This window comes from Accipiter gentilis, chromosome 9, assembly GCF_929443795.1.
Source record: "Accipiter gentilis chromosome 9, bAccGen1.1, whole genome shotgun sequence".
NCBI classification, from domain to species: Eukaryota; Metazoa; Chordata; class Aves; order Accipitriformes; family Accipitridae; genus Astur; species Astur gentilis.
In genome coordinates this window covers 28,849,807-28,869,408 of record NC_064888.1, presented here as the reverse complement: position 1 = coordinate 28,869,408, position 19,602 = coordinate 28,849,807, and the positions used below count along the sequence as shown (strand labels likewise).

The window sequence follows — 19,602 nt, the reverse complement described above, 5'->3', positions numbered from 1 at the left end:
AAAAATTACAGATAGAAAAAATATTTAAATAGAAAGCAATATTTTGGGTGGGCTTTTCTGTCCTTCAGTGTAGAGATTTCAGACTTGCTGTTTTTCTCTGTTGGAAAGGATTATTTGAGTCCTGAGCTATCTAGGATTGAAGGGTTCATTCTGCTATGCAAGTATAGGCTTTTCCAGTGGGCTGACCTATGCCTGCCATGTAATTAGCTGTGGCAACTTCAAATGATAAATGTCCAGATACATGCTAAAAATACTACATGAGAGCTCTTTGTATCATGGTTTCCTTTCTTCACTACCAGAGAGGGGGTGCAAAAAGAAAGAGCTTCCAATTAAAACACAGTAAATGCTGTATTTAGGGGAAAGGGAGAAGGGAGATGTGGCGGTTAGAATGGTAAGAAAATATATATATTTGCCTGTCAAAGAAAAGTCCTTCCTTGAATGTGGTTGGAAAAGATGAAGTGCCATTAGCCACCCTCTTTTCTTAAAATTCAATTTAACTAAAGTAAAACAACATACATGTAGGGCTGTTTGTGAATGGAAAACATTTGAACCGTGACGCAATATGTAAAGAAAGGCTGTGCGAAGGTTGCGTTTATCCTTGTGTAAGCTTCGTATTTCCACTGAAAGGAAGTTTAGAATGGACATGCAGGACAGATCAGTGCACACAGCCATCTGTTACTGAAACCAGCTGGCATTTTGTTGCTCCTCTGTCACCACAAACCTGACCACTCAAAAGCCTGTTTTCTCTTTCAGTTATTTATTCCTTGATCTTCTTGAAGTCTTTTTTTTTTTTCATACTTGAATGGTTGTTAAAGGTGCCTTGTCCCTTCGGGGGCCACTTTTGTATTGACCTTTAAGATAATTTCCCAGCTAAATCTTTGCTGGGATTTTGCTGGTGAAATTTGGATGTCCCATTACTTTTGGTTCCTGTCAGGGAATTGGCCATCATAAAAGTTTGTCATGGTTCTTGCAGGTGGCTTAGCACTCATAAACTGTGCTTGACAGGCCAGGTTACCTTCCACTGGAGAAGTGCTTCCGAGAGAAGCTACCAATCTTGGTACAAAGTACTAGTATTTAATACCAACACCTCCATTCTTAACTCAAGATGACTGGTATTGCACACTACTTCCTAAGGTGCTTTGTGATACAAAGTAGGGTGAAACTCTTTAAGCAAGGCGCCAGAGCAGTGCTGACTGAATTATATCGTCATACAGCATCATTCTGATGCCACGAAGCAGCTCACAGAAAGCTAACTAGAGTAAACCCATTCAACCCCATCTTTATAGCTTTATAGCATCTTGTTTGACCTGATCATCTTACTAAGGAGCAAGGATGTGCAAGAACTACAGCTAATTTAAGTGATGCCTCTTGTAAATGAAATAACATACCTTTAACATCCTAATGCCCCGAGTAATAAACTCTCCTAAAATTATGTTTTCTGTGGGATCATGGCGAGATGTGTGGGTAGGGCTCAAGGCAGGAACAGCAAGACTTGTTTCATGTTATTGAGGGTGAATTTAAACCATCACCCTGGAGATGAAAAAGCATATGTTTTTAAGTATTGTGTCTCTATATGCTGTAGGACAATATATATGTATATATGCTGTAGGACAATCTGCTCACACACACACAGACATATATATATGAAAAAACATATATATACATGTAAAAAACATAAGGACTTTTCTGGGGATATAATTTCTCTAGTACTAGCTTGCCTGGCTCTTGTACTACTTTCCTTTGCTTTCCCAGCTACAAACCAAAATGAAATAGGTTCTAAGAAAACTTGTCTTTCAAATTCCAGAAGTGTTGAAGCATTTATAAATCCAGTTAGCTAAATGCAGATGGCTTAGTGATGGCATAAGCAAATGGCACAACTGTTAAATGTTCCCTAGGTGAAGGGCTTAAATGGGATTTAAGGAGTTCAGAGGACTTCTAGCCTTATGCACATGGCGAGTTTTATCCTCCATGATTGATGTGTCTTACAGCCTTGGACTTTAAAATGTTTTGTGAAGAGGATGAGTACTGGAAAGTACAACTGCGGGTTTCTTTATCTGTAGCACTTTTCCAAAAGTTTTGTAGGGTTTTCAATTATTTTTTTTTAAACTGGCAGTGAAAGACAAAAAGGATTACTTTGGAAATCATGATTTGCCTTTTCTGATTCTGCAGTGTAGTATCAGCCCTAACTGGGAGGCACAGTCAACATTATCACAGGCTTGTCAGATGTGTCAGTCAGTCTGCAAGACGTGATAGTTTTTCTGAAAACAGAATTTCTGATTCTGCACCTACTTGCAAAAAAAGAAAATTGTGCTCTGTTAAGACTGTATTAGTGCTATTTACTGATCAGGTGCTTGATGTTTCTAAAGTTTATTCAAAGAATGAAATGAAATTTCCCTTGAGGCCACACACACCAATATTGAGAGATCTTTTTTTCAAGATTGAAGCACTGTCCATCCATCAAGCTCTCTTGTGAATGAGTGCTTCTGTACAGGACATCCAGATGTAAATTACCAACTTAACAACTGGCATTCTTTAGAAAGCAGAGGGAAAAGAAGTCTATTATAAACAGATATACATTTTCAAGTATGGAAAGTAGCATAGGGCTGCTGTCTTTTTCACCACTCAAGGTAGTCTGTGTTTGTTAGGAAACCTTGTCTGCCCGGTTTTCTATACGGTGTTATGCCGGCTGTGCAGCCACGTGCTCAGGGGCTTTTGCAAACGTATGTATAATATAGTTTTATTCAGACATTTAAAAATTAAACTAGAATATAATGTTCTGATTAATCTGTGTAGTGTTCTTAGCCCTGCTTTTCTGGTATTTGTCCTCTGAAACTCTGTTTTTGAGACTTGGGCATATTTGGGTAGAAGCAAATAAGGAGCAGTAGAATTTTTTTTCAAGTGTGTGCATGTTTTGACTGAAGAGGTTGGATTTTAAATGAAAAATTCTATATTGTGATGCACAGATATGACCTCTGTGATCTGTAACATCAATTCTCTTCTGTCCTCAGGTGTTTTTCTGTTAATCTTTTGGCATCTTTTTGTCCATTGGCTTTGAGTGATCAACAAGTCTGATGTATATTTAACCTAATGTCTTTAAAAAGGAAACACAATCTCTAATTGTTTTTATATATGTGTGTACACACACACACACACGCGCGTATAAACTCCTCCTGTTTGTCTCTTTAGAAACCGAAAACTGCCTGTGAGAGGATTTCTTTTTATGATACTACTGGTGTGCAACCACAAGTGGACAACTTTCTCAGGAATTCATGCTAGGTGCTTAAATAAGGTAGAAATGTAGCATGAACCTGAGCTGCAAGGACAGGGTGTTTGGTTTTAATGAGGCTTATTGAAATCTGGCCAAATGAGCATCTGTTCCTATTGTTTGTTCCATATTTTGTAAGCCAGTATCTTCAGGCCAGATAATGGTGTTGGTGTGTGCTTCATTCTCAATTAGAGAGGGGCACAGTTAAAAATCCCCTGGCATTTGGTATGTCACTAGGATTCTTGTGATGCTTCTGGGTGTGCAAACAAGTTTCTCTTCTGGTCTGCACCCGGGACCATTTACTTTCTGTGGTGACCTTCTCACTTTGTATTTGCTTTGCGATAAGGAATGCTCTGGTGTGTCTCCAGTTTCCTTGGCTGAGTCTTTGCTTGGATGGATTATATATATCCCTGTTTGCAAACAGAGGTCTTATCTTTTCACCCTTTCATAATGTGGGCTGTATTATGTTTAAGTTTTGCTGTTCGCTTGGAGTCCATTAGATTTTGTGTTTCCCTGGATCATGGAAATACCCTTTTGATTCAAAGTGCTCTTTTCTTTCCCAGCAAGAGACTGGTCTACAACTGATCTCAGAGAGTTCAACAGTCAATACCCATTTCCTGCATTCATTAGATAGGTCTTTACTGTTTATTAACTCCTGCAGCCAGTTCCAGTTTGTCTCTATCTGCTATATAAAGAACTGTTCTCAGTTTCATTTTGCACATTGAATTCTTTCCTACATGTGCCAGAGATAGATACCCTATGGCATACCTGCCAGAGACAGCACAAAGACACCTTCTAAATGGCATACAGCATCCCCGTGTTTCTACTGCATTCTGAACTGAGCAGCAGCTGGGAGAGGGTCTCTGCCTGTATCTTCATCTAAGTGAAATTGGAGGAAGAAAAATACGGTCATACACACCACCCTTGAAAAATTAGACTTCTGTTTCAGGCCACTCCTTGCTACCCACATGTGATAATTGGTCCTGCTTTTTAAGGTCACAGCAAACCAAGGGACTTCTCAGGGTCTTTTAAGCATGTTGTATCTTACAGGGAATCTTTGATTGCTGTTCATCATACTTTGAAATGTGCATGCAGCAGTGGTTACAGGATTGAACTAGAAATTCAGAAAGAGTTTATACCCTTTGTTTTTAGCACTGTGATTTTATTCTCTGTGGCCATGATGGCTTTTCTTGCTCCTTGTCAAAAAGGAAATAAATAATACTCTCCTTGCAAAAATGTTGTGGAATTTAACTGTATGATGGTTTTTTGACTTTTGGATGAAAAGTCCTGCTTAAGCGTGTAGTGATGTTCTGCCTGGTTGGCAAGCTGTTTGTAGTGTACAGGAGGACAGAGCTCTGTTCTGCTCAATTCTGGAAACACAGAACAGGGCTTGGCACTTCAAGTACACTATGTGAAATTTTCTTTCAAAGATGCATAGTATTATTTAGCTATAGCTACACATTTTACATTCAAGGATGATTCAGCTAAAGCAAGGAGTGGTGGAAGTAGCTGGTAATTGAAATCTGCCTGCCTTTGTCAGTTCTTTCTGCATCGCTACTTCCGAATTTTTAGAATAAAAATAGTCTGCACAATAATAACATTGAGCTCAGAATTTTTATATGAATTAAAAGGAGAAACCACAAGTACTCTTTAATAAGCAAACATTTAGGGTTCCAGGCTCAGTGTTCCAGTTGGCAGTAGGACAAATTGATCTAAAGAGTGTCCCTCTTGTACTCTCAAGTCCCTTTATGTCACAGATTGATGGCTTCTCTTTCCTGAGAGTGTCCCTGCATTTACTTTGCATGAACAACACAACCAACTCAGAGTTCTGCTGTGATACATCACTGAGTCGGTATATCTTCAGATAATGCATAGTTTTCCAGTACTTTTGAAGAATTTCCAGTTCTTGAGATTGAAATTAGAGCAATTTAATCATGAACAAATATTACTTGACTAGCTACATTGTTTCCTGTTACTCTTTCCACTTTTTTAATGAGAAAGTATTTTCTTCCATACCTTAATTTTTAGTATTAAGCTTCTGTGTAATGATGCAGAGGGGCTGTCCGTGGACATGCTTCTAGCTCCAAACCCCTCAGTAGCAGTGTGTCCCCTTTCGTAGCTTGGATATACCTTTCTCTGGGATGACAGTTTTTGAGGCTGTTGCAAACTGGATAAACGCTGCCTCAGCTACTGGCTAATAGAGATTTAAGCATGTCATTTTATCCTTCTGTTGTAGGTATCCTTTCTGTAAAAAAAAAGGTTGTGTGAATGGCAGGTATTGCAGGGACATTGCTGGGATTAGTTAATGTTTAAAAGGTGCTTTGAAACTGTGAATTCTCAGTATTTAGACAGCACAAGTAGAAGGCACCATCGGAGGTTTATCTAAAAGCTTTGACCTAATAATGATTTTCCTTTCTTAATAGTATGTCTACTTCTATCTTAATTGAGAGTTTCACATTTTTTAATTTTTTTTTAAGGTCAAGACAGTTTTTATGCTTCAGCTTCCCCTCAGTCTAATAACCGCTTTGCAAATGACTGAGAAAGAAATGTGATATTCCTGCTCCCCCCACCCCAGCCCACCATACACATTCTCCAGATTTTGATAGACTTGTTTTATTTATTTCCAAAATTATATCCGCAGGAAACAAGCTGTTTAAATTCAGATTATGCTGAAGCAAAATGGTCCTGGTATGAGAAGCAACGTGCTGTTTTATGAGCGCAGAGTCCCTTTTCTCATAACTGATTGATAGTAAATATTTTCCTGAAGAATTATTGCCAACCATGAACAGTGCAACTGTTTCACTTTTTTTTTCGTGCTACTTGCTGTACCAGCCATTGTCTGTAATTAAGATCTACAATTCACAATGCAGACGTTTGCACTTCCTCTGGGTCTGAGCTATTTATAAGGCATTTCAGCTGTTCAGAGTTTCTTTTGAGTGTTAAACTACATGTAAACAGGCTTCTTTAGTCTTCAGTTACACAAACACTGTGGAGTGGTTGTCATTTCTGCTTCTCTTACCACCCAAAATGACTTTGCATGTCAGTGAAGCCATGAATTCAAAAAGAATTACACTTGAGGTTTTTTAAATGCAAAAGAGACTTCGAAGAAATAGTAGTATAATAGTTAACTCATAAATTGCTTTATAGCTGAGGGTGTCTAAGTGTGTTCTGGAGATCAGTTCTCAAAGCTCTGCAGTAAGGATGGTCAGTCAGGTAATATGCAAAATCTTGATATGAAGAATCATTTCCAAAGTTCAGTCAACTTGATGGAGATGTTTCTAGTTTTTGGAGCCCTGGATTTGGAGTATCAAGAAAGCAAATTGAGTTACCTGTGAAGTTGAGTTCAGTAAATACTAGAAGGGCTCCCACACAGATCTTAGAAACTCCTTCTCAGGTTTGACTGGTTCTAAGGAAAAACTTTGTCGTGGTGATGACAGTCAACTGGAACAGGTTGCTTGCAGAGGTTCTGCAGCCTCCATCCTTGGAGGTTTTCAAGACGAGGCTAGATGAAGCCCTGAGCTACCTGGTCTGACCTCATAGCGCACCCTGCTTTGAGCAGGAGGTTGGACTGGAGAACACCTGAGGTCCCTTCTGAACTGAATCAGCCTGGGATCCTCTCAGTATACAGGCAGTGAAGATGTAATAGCAATCTTCTAAAATTTAGAACTTGACCTGGCATCCTTAATCAAAATTCCCCTGCAAGTGTATTCTGTGTAGTGTCACATGCTGTAGTTCCGCCCCGAGTGTTTGCTGGTTTGGTGATTGATACTGTGCATAAAGAATTACAGCCTGGATGACTTCATTCAAGTCCTGTCACATTAAGCTTGTAAGGAGTGTTCACCAGGGTAAGAGTTATGAAACGAACTCGTCTTGCACTTACAAAGTACTTTAGGATCTTTTGTGCTGGAAATGTGAAACAGTTTGGAATCCAAATCATTGGTAGCTTTAGTGGTGAATGGTGGTAACCCTGATGAGAAGTATTGCTTCTTAAGTCATCACCTGCAGTGCCAGCACCCTCAGATGGTAGAGAATACAAATACCATTAACGTGACATTAACTAGTTTCAAATGCAAAAACTGAAAAAGTTCTTTGAAATACATGTCCAATTCCTGTGTTAGCTTGTGGTGTGAAATGCTGGAATAATCATTTCATAGTGTAGCCCACTGCAGGGAAGCCATTGGTGTGGCCAAATGTCACATTTCAGAAGGCAGAGTTCTGAGTTTAGCCTTGCAAGAGAGCCTCTAAAAATGAGCCCATTTTGGTAGACCCATGGGGGTTAATGTGAGGTAGGCTCCAACGTCTTTGCTGTTAGGAGCGGACAGGGGAGGGGAACTAATGTGGAGCGAGTTCATCGTCAGGCGTGTACTGCAGCATTGCCCACTGATGCATGCCGGATCACCCGCACGCAGAGATCACATGGCTCCTCCAAAAGTCAAACGATCAATTCGCCTCGTTTTGGCTCTGTACTTAATGCACAAACAGTGCGATCTGCAGGGCTGTAATTGCATTGTTAGGGCCAAGGAACAAGCCTGTGCCTTTTCAGCAGACAGCTGGCAGGGAAAGAGGCATGTTGTTAGGAAAGAGAGAGGCAAGGCAAATAAAATTACTGCTAACGCTCAGAGATCGGCAGGAGTCCTACTTGCCTAATCTTACCGGTGGGAGCAAGCGGCTGTTGTAATCCAATTATAGCAGCATAAGCAATTTGTTAGACACTCCGCATAATGTAACAATTTCCCAATAAACTCTGACTTGTAATAACGTCGGCAAGAGCCCACATAAATCTGCCCGAATGGTGGGGGCTGGAGTGTTCGGCTGGGGGCTTGTAATTTGTGCCATCAGCACGTTTTGTGGAGTGTGGTGTGGTGCAGTCTTTCAGTGCAGGAATTTTAAGGAGAAAAGCATGGCACGCCCCTCTAAGAGAAAACCATTAGCAAGGGTCAAAAGAGATACCAAACAAAGCTGGGAGGTGGCTTTTCTAGGAGGGAGAAAAAATCAACCCCCAAATGCAAGGCTGTAGCTGATGAGGATTTAAAAATATTAAAAAGCAGTAATGTAGCGTTTTAAATTACAGCAGTGGGAGGAGGGAGAACTAGAATTACATCTGTTTTGGAGGGGGAGGGTGGAGAATGTCCTTCCTTATATTTAAGCCGTTTAAATATTAAAAAAAAGCTCAAGTATTGAAAGGGATGCTCTGTGCTTATAAGACAGAGAAGCCACAGATCCTGTCCCAAGCAATTCATAATCTACAAAGGGAAAAATTAAACCTTTTTTGGTATCCAGTTACTCTCCCGTTGTCTTTCTTGCAGCTCCTAGCTGGCTTCATGCATATTGGCACAGCATCTTGATGATGTGTCTGAGAGATAAAACGTAGGTCTAGAACCATTCACTTTGAGCGTACCCCAGTGAATTTAACTTTTTTGGCACAATGATGAATGTCCCCTCTGGTTCATGCAGATCTACACAAAGAACTAATCTAATTTAGATATTATTTAAAAGTAAAATCAGTCTGCTGCGCGCTGCCTGTCACTCTTGGAGCACATTGCGAGTTACAGCATCATAGACACCAGTTTAAGGTTTATGTTTAGCAAGATTTAAGATATCATATTTCTGTTAATCCTTCTATTTAGCATTTCCCTTTGCTAAGATGCAGATAGGCAGCAGGCAAAATAATGTAGGTCCCTTTATATACAGCATAGAGACTGTCAGAGGTCCGGGATTTTCAGTGTAGTTCTTACCACTGTTGCGGTGTAAAAATGCCTGACTTCATACCGCTAACAATACTTTATTCATTTCTTAGCTATGGGATCCTGTGAAGCTTCAGTGTGGAGTGACATTTCTGCTCTGACTCATTCCCAAGTTGTGGCAGCACAATGCCTTTTCGTAGGGGAAAAAATAGTTCCCAGCTGTACAAAACAGTTTCCCTTGTCATTTGGAGCTCCTGCTCTCAGTCCCTGTGTTTTGATGCTGGGCTATGCAGGCTCCTTTGCTTAGCAAAAAAAGCCAAACCTAAATTGTTGACTTTGTACATACAGCTCACACAATCATGCCTGTACTGTGTTTGCCTTTATGGTAGCACCATATTTTGTGTGATTTTGGGGTGTATTTATATATTCACCTGTCATATTAGTACTGAGATGATTTTTATTTAAACTGTAAAATAGTAGCTGAGATGTGCAGGCAGGCTGCCATGCAGATAATGCTGCATATTTTGCCCTTCTTTATGTGGGAAGTCAAGCCTCCATTGTTCTTAATCTTCGTTGTGTGCCAGCGTATCAGGATAACAGGCTGAGACAGTGACCGTTTCCAAAAGTAACCTAATAAATATTTTCTTTCAACATAAATTGCCTAAAAAAGTGTGTTTAAAGAGGGCAGGTATTATCTTAGTTTACCGAAGCTGCATCAATAAACTGCAGTGCTTCTAATAAAGCCACTCAGTGTCTGGGTTTAACTAATGGCTGATTTTCACGGCTTTGACAGTGAGCTGTGTGCGTTATTTTCTCCTGATATTGTAAAAATAATGAGAGCAAATTAGAACAATCAGTTTACCCAGATAGCTGCTGATTGGAGGTGATGGGCAATATGGCAGCGGGTAATCCATCTTCGGGCTCCTGTCACATTAACTTCAGCAGTGTGGAAAAGATCAGGCGGAGCGAGCGGGAATCCTGCCCAATCAGAAAGCTGAAATTAATGAGAAGAGCATTGTTCTGTGATCAACCTTTTAATTAGCAAGAGTGGAGATGGAGGGAGTGATGAAGCTGGCAGCACAGCTGCACAATGCTGGGCATGTTTTCGGTGAGGGGGAGGAAAAACATGGGTTTTAAATTACCCCTTCTGTGCTCCCTGTACACCGGCAGTGTGTCTTCATTCTAAACCCCTTAAAAGATCTTAATAAACAGCCGCATCCAGGTTAATATTGCAAACGTGGCTGTTACTAATGAGTAGTTTCGAAGTAGGTCCTTTCGGGGGTCATTTAGGAAAATGTTGATCACTGTTTACAAAGAGAGAGAGAGAGGCAGGGTTTGGTGTTGGATTTAAAGTTTCACTGCATCAAGGAAAGAAGAGGGAGACAGATAAAATTAGAGTAAGGGACTGCCTGTTTTATTACTCTCCTCCTTATTTAGTATATGTTTGAAATAAGATTCCTCGGCATATATTTGAAATGAGACTCCTCAGTTAAAAATACTACGCGTGCCATGTGGCTTTCAGCAGCAAAAAAAGAGGAGAGATCAAATACTGCGTTGATTTCTTAATGCTGCTTTTTGTTGTTTTTTTTTGCTGGTAGTTTTTTTTGCACCAATATTTTTCAGTTTATTCACTTACCAACAAGAAATTATAATTTGAAAGATTTGACTGCTGTAATTGCTAAGATTGACTTAATCTTTTTTTTTTTTCTTAGTGGTTTGATAAAATTGCAATTTTCTCAAGTACGTTCTAAAAATAGATGCTGGAATTAATGGCTGTCAAATCTGAATACCATTCTTAGGAACATTGGTATTTTTGTAAAGGGGAAAAAAATAATGTGGGGAAAAGAGTGATATTAGGGGGCAATTTCTGTGAAGGAAAATAAGAAATATTACAAAATAGTGTTAATGTTTGCAGTGCAGGGGGATCCCTCTACTTCTGATTAACATGGTTCCTGTTCTTCGTTCCTTGCTCTCTGCATTGTGTTTTTCAGGCATTCCTTTTTTCCTTCCTCGTAATTCCCAAAGAAGTTGTAACAGTTGAAGAGTGAAGCTCCATCATTCTGCGCACAGTGTCCATGCTGCTTTTCTTTCATTTTTCTGATCAGGACACAGGCTCTTTTCACTTCTAGGTATCCTACTTTCTGATACTGAAAAGCAAGTAAAATCTTATCAGTTTGCAAGAGAAGCAAAAAATCAGCACACTGCACCCAGCAAACTGTACAGGCTGTTTGTGTGGCTCCACTGTAAGCTCACACCCACCCATCAACTTTGCATTGCTTACTTTTAGGTAGGTAGCAGCAGAGAGATGCATTAGGAAGGAAAGCCTGTGTGGGTGAGGTGGTTTTCTTTGGGTTTTAGTTCTAGGCAGATCTCACCATCTTTGCTTTTTGCAGTATTTTGAACTTTCTTACTTTGTAACAGTGATGTAACTTCTTCCCTCACCCTTCTTTAAAAATGTGGGGGCTTTGTATGAGTTTGGTGATATCCACATAGTTTTTATAGCTTGAAAGACATTGCATCTCTGCAAAAAAGTTAACCTGATAAAGCAGATCTTTTGTGCTACCTAAACCAGTTGTATTTCTAATATAATAATGAGTGGGTCTTGTAGTTCTGCCTGTAAAGGTTGTCTAATATTTTCTTTTATAAGAAACGGTTTATTTTTTTATAACTTTGCTACTATTTAACCCTTTGAAGTAAAATTTTATTTCTGCCTTAGTCTGATTCCCCTCCACTCCCTGCAGCCTGAGGCAGAAATAAAGTTTGGTGTGTAGGATGAACAGTATTCACTTAACGAACAGCTGTTCAATATTTTATTTTATTTGTGTTTTTTGTTCTGTGCCCTGGGTTGTATTTATTGCATGCTTTTCAAGCCCTGGTCAGAATATGGAAATACAGACTTCCTCCTGGAGGTTTCCTCTGTAGTTTGAGTGCTTCACAAACTTTAATCTTTCCAGTGTTTCTTGGGGTGAGGGCTGGACTCACAGCATCCATTTTTTTGCAGAGAAGTTCAAAAGTTACTTTTACAACTGAAATCTAGGGAGGAAATAGTTTATTTACAGTAAGCAACGAGGCCTCACAGGAGGAATATTAGATAAGGAATTATGGCTCCAGATCTTGAGACATCTTTTGTCTTTGTCATATTCTGCTTTTCCATCTCAGTTCTTCCATCTGTAAAGGGGATAAAGCTGCTTAACATTTCCTTATTAGACATTTGAAGATCTGGAAACATGGTATCAGTTGAAGCGTGTTTTGTACCTAAGTGTTATTTTCGTTTATATATACCTAATGTTGATTGGGCTCTGCTCCTCTGGCACCTTCTCCCTCCCCAGGTCTGTCTGCATTTTTAAAAGGTTGTGTTAGACATGCATCTTGGGGAAAGATGCACTTGTCAATGGTTGCATTCAAATTTGTAATCAAATATGATCCTTATGGGAGGCAAGGGGAAAGTCTAAGAAAAAGTGGACACTTTATAAGCCAAACTTTGTTGTTGTTGTTGCATAAAACACCAAAAGCTCTCAAAGCCTTTTGTGCTCCTTTAATAAAATACAAACCCCAGTAAGTTATTCCACAGATGCTTAAATCAGTTTCAGTTCCCAAAGAGATTCCCTTGTGGGCTGAAACCAAATGGTAAATATTTGCCCAAAAGTAATCTTACTGCAGGAGAATAACAGGAAAGAGGCAATGTGTTGCAGAATTCACCTTAAGTATGGAGTCACTACCATGACTCTATAATGGGATGTCCCAGCATGGGGTATAATGTCATAGTGTAAATATGCCACATGTGAATTAATAGGCAGCCTAAGGATTGTTAATGTTTACATACATGTTAAAATGAACATACAGCTAATCTTAATTCTTTTAACCTAATAAAATAATTTTGTTCTACCTCCTCGTTAGGTTTTGCAACTGGATGATATTATCAGTGCTAAAAGTTCTTGGTTGTTTTTTTGGATCCTATTTTCTATTAATTTAGTTTAAAATGTTTCACGTATTTTTCACATTGAATTGTCTGTATTTTGCATTTTCTCCCTGCAGTTTTTCTGCCTCTCTTTCTTCCCACTCCCGCACACGGCTCTCCCTGTTGTGGCCCGTTCAATTTAAGAGCTACTTTGAGACTGGGAGACATTTAGTCCCCAGTAAGGTAGGGGAAAAGTCATTCTCTGGGGTGTTTTTCCTGACCTTTTTTGCCTGATGTCTCTAAAGTTTTTCTCTACCATCTTTCAGGATCAGAGCTGTGTGTAGAGTGTTACTACTTAGTGTCTTCTCCCTGAGGCTCAGTCAGCTTAGGGAACATTAACGTAACTCTGCAACACCCTGCAAAGTAGCCGCATAGTATCTCAGGAGAAAAGGGGTGTCTCAGCCAGGCTCAGATGGAAACCTGCAGAGAGCCAGGAGTAAAAGCTGTTCTCTAGCTCTGCTGACAGTCTAGTCTTCTGCTTTAACTGCAAGTTTGTCTTTTTCCTTTTACAGTGGTATGTGCTCGCCTTCTGGACTCCCACCAATTTTAATCACAAGTTCAATAACCACCACCTTTTCATTAAACTCTAAAATACTCCTTGTATGAATGTAACTTTCTGAACATCAGGACTGACATAAAAGGGAAGCCCATAGAGCAATATACTTACTTCTATAAAGCTAGTGTTGACCTGAGGCCACTACAAAGGCTTTGATGTACAGCCAGGTTCTCAGACAACGTATGTTCTCTGAGGATGTTACAGCCATATCGGCTTCTGCAATCTAAAGAGATCCTCACCCAGCCAGGACTCCTCTGTAGAGAGGTGGCTTTCATCTTTGAGTAAGCTACCCAGAATCCCTGTACAAACTGCTGCAGGGCATACTGCTGCAGGGCAAGTCATATGGACAAGCCAGCTTATTTGGATCTAATAAAGAAAATAATTAAGTAATTGGAGCCTATACAGGAAGAAACTTTCCCAGAAGCCTTACCTCTCTCTCACCCTGCTCTGTAGCTTTCAAAGAGCTCCCACAACCTTGGTAAACACACTGCTAGAAACAAATGCTAAGGCAACCAAGCACACACCAGACCATGTTTAAGTGACAAAAGTTCCCTGTGCACTTCCTAGAATATATATGCTTTGTCCAGTACACCAAAAGCCTTCCTGAATACTGTTGGTGAAGCCAAACCCAAGCCTGTTTGTATTATGTGTTAGAATTTTCCTACCTCTGGGTAAACTCTACATTTTACTTATTCGAATTATCCATTTCTGTCTTTGCTCCGTAAGGGCTAGCAAACTGTCTACTAGCTGTTGACAGAACACTAGCAACGTTTTGTTTAAAATTTCTCTCTCTTTTTTCCTCTTTTTTTTTTTTTTTTAAGAAAAACAAAACTGCGTTAAGCTGGGTCACAATTTTCAGACTCAATTGAACTTCGAAGATTTTTTGTGTGTTTGAAAAAGAAATAGCAAGTGTCATATATCTAAAGGTTTTGTATGTTTTTTTTCCAGCTATATAGTCAATATTACTATTCCCCAGAAATCCTTCCTTGCTTAAAAATTACAGTAGTATCTTTTTATAGGTGAAATACTTTAAAGTTTGGAAGATTCAAAGTTTTCACTTGATTGTAACTGTCCCCTTTTCATATACACAGTATGAGTCAACATGTGATACATGGTAACTTTGTTTCTCAAGTAATGAAACCTGGTATCTGATCTATAAAATGTAAGTACATTAAATTTTTTGTGAATAATATAAAAAACTTGGAGAACATTTATTTAAAGACAAATAATTTTGTAAGTTTACCTGTTATGGTTTTAATAGCTGAACAGTTATTTATAAACTATTACAGAATGTAATTTGTCTTTAAAGAAAATATAAAACCTTAGCTGCACTGATGAAATCAATACATATATTAAAGTACTAGTCCCTAAAGTATATTTTGTAGTTCCCATGAAGGTGGGGTCAGAGAAATGTGAATTTATAGATTGCATAGATAAGTTATCAGTTGGTAAATGGGAGCAGCACTGTTGAGTCTGCAGTCTCATCTCCTACAATAATGTTTACTAGAATAAAACAGTTCTCATTGGAGAACTTGATGTCTTACCCTCAGTTTACTTTGAGATATGTAATTGTCTTTACCTTCATTTCTGCCCATTTGTCACCATAGTAACTTCTTTGGATCAAGTGCTGACACTTAGAATCGCTTCTGGTATGAAAGACCCGATCAACAGGCTTCAAATCCTGTCCTCTGATGGAGACAAATTTACCTTCAAAGTTTCCTGATAACTGAACTGAAGAACTCTTCACATTAGGTGGGACCTCAAGTGACTCAACTTTGTCTGGAGATCAGACACTTGCCTCCATCATTCTGTGTCTCAAAGTAGATCACCATCAACTGGCAGGACAAGTTTTGATCCTGCTGGTCCTAAGAATTGGTTTGGAGTTGTACTGGGCTCCAGCTGGAGCCCGGTATGAGTTTTTGCTCTTTGTGGTCCCAAGAATGGCAGATACCCATTGCAACCTATAGCCAGATAACTGGTCAGTTAAAGGTAGAAGCTAGCAGAAGACAATAACAATGTTGATATCAGCCATGTATCTTTTCTTTTAAATATGGAGACAATAGGCAATTGTCCCTGGAGACAACAGAGTTCATAGTTAGAACAGTAGACTGCCCAGCAGGTCACAGCCTAATCTTCCCAGTCAGTGGTAAATGACTTGAAGGTAACTCCTCCAGCAAAAATGCCTCCATATCAGGGTCTCTAAGGTCACTTGCATTTCTGACATACAGATCTTACCTTCATTGAACATCCAAACATCACATGAATGCACATCTTAAAGGTTTGCCCCAGATCCTATTAGAGTTTACGTGGAGGCAGTGAAGGTTCGAAAAGAGATATTCTGTGTTGCCATGCAGTACATTTGTTATAAATGCATCAGAGACCGTGAGGGATATCCTGTTGAACCAACTAGACACAGTGAATATAGCCTCAGGGCAGTCTGAAGTTACCTGTGAGTCTCCTGGAGGTGAGAAGATGGATAAAACCATACCAGAATAAATAGTGTTCCTGTGTGTCATGTGCAACACAGCAGTTCAGCACCTAGTGGAAAGGTGTAGGTTGTACATTTCATACATCTCAGGTATGCTCAGGCTCATTGAGCACATGCCAGACTGAAAATTGACAGCTCTCTGGGTGAAGCAGTCACCTGTCATCCATGATAGAGGAATGAAACCTGACCTTTGTATAACAGAGTGCAGCCCAGAGTCCCATCAAAGTTCTCTACTCATTGAAAGTCAGTTTGCTCAGTTACCAAGTTTGCATCTGTGCCCTCTCAGGTATACTCTGAGATATAAGGTGATGAATGTCTTCTTGCAGAACAGGACATTGCCTGGTTTGTATCATTCTACCTTCTGGGACCTCACAGGTCACTGGTTCCAGCCTCTTGTGTTGCAGATACTACTTTGCCCCTTTTACTGAGTTTCATCTCACAACCAATTAAAGGTTGGTCTGAGGTCCTTTTTGCATTCTGTTTCCATCAGAAGATGATTCCAGAACCCAGTTCTTCTAATGACTGGACAATCCTCTCCCAAGTTTCCAAGCTAGCTTATGCACGGAGAGATTATACTACTGGTTCTTTGGCTTGTTTCTTCCTTTTGTTTTAATAGTTTCTTTTCCCTTTTTGGTGTTTATCCCCATATATTTTTAGAGACCAGTTGTATCCTCTTTGTTTTATTAGGATAAATTGAATGGTCCTTGGGGAGTGGCTTAATTTAAGAAATGAGGGAAGAGAAATGGTGAAGATGTTTCAGCATTTGTGGTTGAGGAGTTTGTTTTCTAGTAGGAATTTATTCATGTTTACTTTTCTGTCCACTCTCTCTTACATGAACTTGTCAAATTATTGCCATAAACTGTACCGCAGCTATTAACAGTCTTGTGTACACGTAAAGATCTAATTCTTCTGGTTGATGCGAAGCTTATGGTTTAACTGTCACATTAAGGCAGTGACACAACCTGCATTTCTTCTGAAAGGAAAAGGAAGGTTGGGCAAATAACTGCATGCTCCCCCTTGTTATTGTCAGGTATCCTGGTCCCTTCATTCTCTTGGAATGTTGTTCTGCCCTTTGCAGTACTCAGTACTGCTGCTTGACTGGATTAGGTCTCACCAGTAGTCATGCCACTAATTGGCAGATTTTAAAATTTAGAGTTTTCTCGGAGGGAACCCAGAACAGGAAATAACTCATGTTGTGCAGTAAAAGAAACTGTTCCATATTTTCCTTTATGTATATTTAAAACAATCTGTAATTTACAGAAATAGATTTGAATTAGTCTGTCTGTGGAAGCTCATATCTAAGATAACTTCAACAAGGCAGGCAGTCCCTTGTTGTGTGTGACTGCTGGCTTAGTTGAGGCTGCAGCTTGGAGACAAACAGCAGTAGTCACTGTATGTGTTGCTGAACCTTATTGTTGAGGAAAATTAAAAATGAGGAACCATGCTCACAGACCTGAAAAAAGTATTCAAAGTAGCTGCAATTACTTATTTTACCATAATAGTGAATCTTGACAGGCAGGCAGTCCTTACCTGCTCAGCTCATAGGGTAGTTTGAAATTAGGGAATGAAAAGGGCGCTGTATGCAGCCAGGCTGTTTGGGGTCCTGTGTGCAGCAGGCAAACTTGCCTTCATGATGCCCTGAATTTGTGAAATGTGATAGGTCTGTCCTAATTGTGTGCACAGGGTCAGATTTAAGTGTCTTCTCATATCCATAAAGTCTGAGATGCTCCTGTTGTTTCTCAACACAAAATGAAACCCTTGTAAGTGACAAACTGAGAATTTAGTTAAAATACATGATGATTAAAATATTTCAGCATTTTTTTTTCTGGCCCCACTTCTGTCAATTTAAACAATAGCTTTTGTTCTTAGACTAACATTCATTTAGAAGAAAATAAAAGTGAAAAATACTTAACTATACTACAAAAAAAAAATTAGATTGTTAATTAAGAAAGACTTGTAATTTCTCAGCAAAGCAAGCCCTCTTTCTGACAAGTAAACCTTCCTTGTAAGTCTTTGATTGTAGGTAATAAAGATGTTGCTTAATTAATGCCAATTATGTGCATGTGTTGTTTCCTTTCAAGTCACTGGATTTTACAAAATTGTGTGAACTACACAGTTGAATCAGGTTGTTCTCCTGCCATGTGAATTTAGATCTGTCAGCCCTGTTCTGGATCATAATTCGTAATCCTGGACAGTTCTGTGGTGGGTTGTATTGGGAGTATTCTGAGATTTGATTTAGAAGACTGCAGATGATTAGGTATCATAGTCAATTAATTTGTTGAGACCTGAGTTTTGAAATTGGTTCAGGTCATAAGTGAAGATAAGTTTGGAATTTAATAATTTGTGGAAAGAATCAGCTCCAGTTCTTAGAGAACACATGCATCATAAGAAAATCAACAGTTTTTGAAAAATTTTGAATAGTTGGAGGGATGGAATTTAAAGTAAAGATTGGATGTCCAAACAGGTCCCTCGAATACTGCTTGTTCTCAACTTGCAAAGCCAGAGAGGAGGCGTATCTGCAGTAGTCTTTAAGAACCTGGTATTTTGTTGCTACAAAGAATGAATGATAATAATAGCAAAGGCTTGTGAAGCCCAGAGTTGGAAAGCCTTTAAAAAAATAATTCTCTATACAGCATCTTCTAAAAGGAATTTCAGATTTTGCTTATGATAAATGAAATACACCAACATCACACAACTATAACTTGGCTTCAGTCAAAACCTAAATCGCTTTTCTCTCCAAAAGCCCAGGAAGTGTAGATGAGCTTTGACTATTACGAGGTTAGAAACACAGAGTCACTTAGGTTGGAAGAGACCTCAGGAGGTCCAAACTTCTGCTTTGAGCAGGGTCAATATTGAATTCATTAGTCCCCGTTAACCTCCACTGTGAGGTACCTGCTTCTCCCAAGTTTTACATACACAGAACATCTACCTTACAATTCAAAGCACAAGTCTTCCACTGCACCCAGAAATGAAACCCAACACTGGGAGTACATAATGTTTTTGCATGAGAAGGGCTACATTTGGCACTAGCTGCTGCCTCCCTTTATCTCCTAAGATAGCACTGAGGACCTCATTAAGTTACACAGTCTGGAAGTAACAAAGGCACAAACCAATGGCTGCAAACTGCTTCCTAAATGAAGATGGGAGATGTATTGCTTCTAATATACAGAAATGATCAGAGATCTCACATTTTAGTACTTGGGCATGTGTATGTGGGGAAGTGCTGCTGATGCCATGTCTTACTGCAGTTTGGTCAGCACAACCTCTCTCTTACCTGTCTGTGATTCAGATCCAAGCCACAACTATCTGGAGATGCCCGGGAGAACAGGTGGACTGCAGTGTCAGCTCAAAGAGGCACACAACTGTTGCCAGCATCACTAACAGTTCTGCAACTGCAGAGGTCTTGCTTTCGCTTTAGATATCCTTTCACTCCCACTGGACAGGTCAGATATTGGACTGTAATCCTCTCCTGCCACATGCAAGAGGTATGGGGAGAGAGAAGTTGTTGCTGGTGCTTTTCTCCAAGTCCTCTTAAGGGGATAAAAGGAACAGCTTTGGATGCCATCTGTACTGTGAGGGGGAAGCTCTATGTGTCAGGATTTGGGTGCAGCAGCAAGACTGTGTACAGAGTTTGGGCCGAGAATGGCAAGG

General features: G+C 39.6%; 1 protein-coding gene across 8 annotated transcripts in view; it reads left to right on the top strand.

Annotated features, from left to right (window-relative positions):
• Positions 1-19,602, top strand: part of BTRC (beta-transducin repeat containing E3 ubiquitin protein ligase) — a 123,499-nt gene that overhangs the window by 62,251 nt on the left and 41,646 nt on the right. The gene's annotated exons all lie outside the window — the stretch shown is intronic.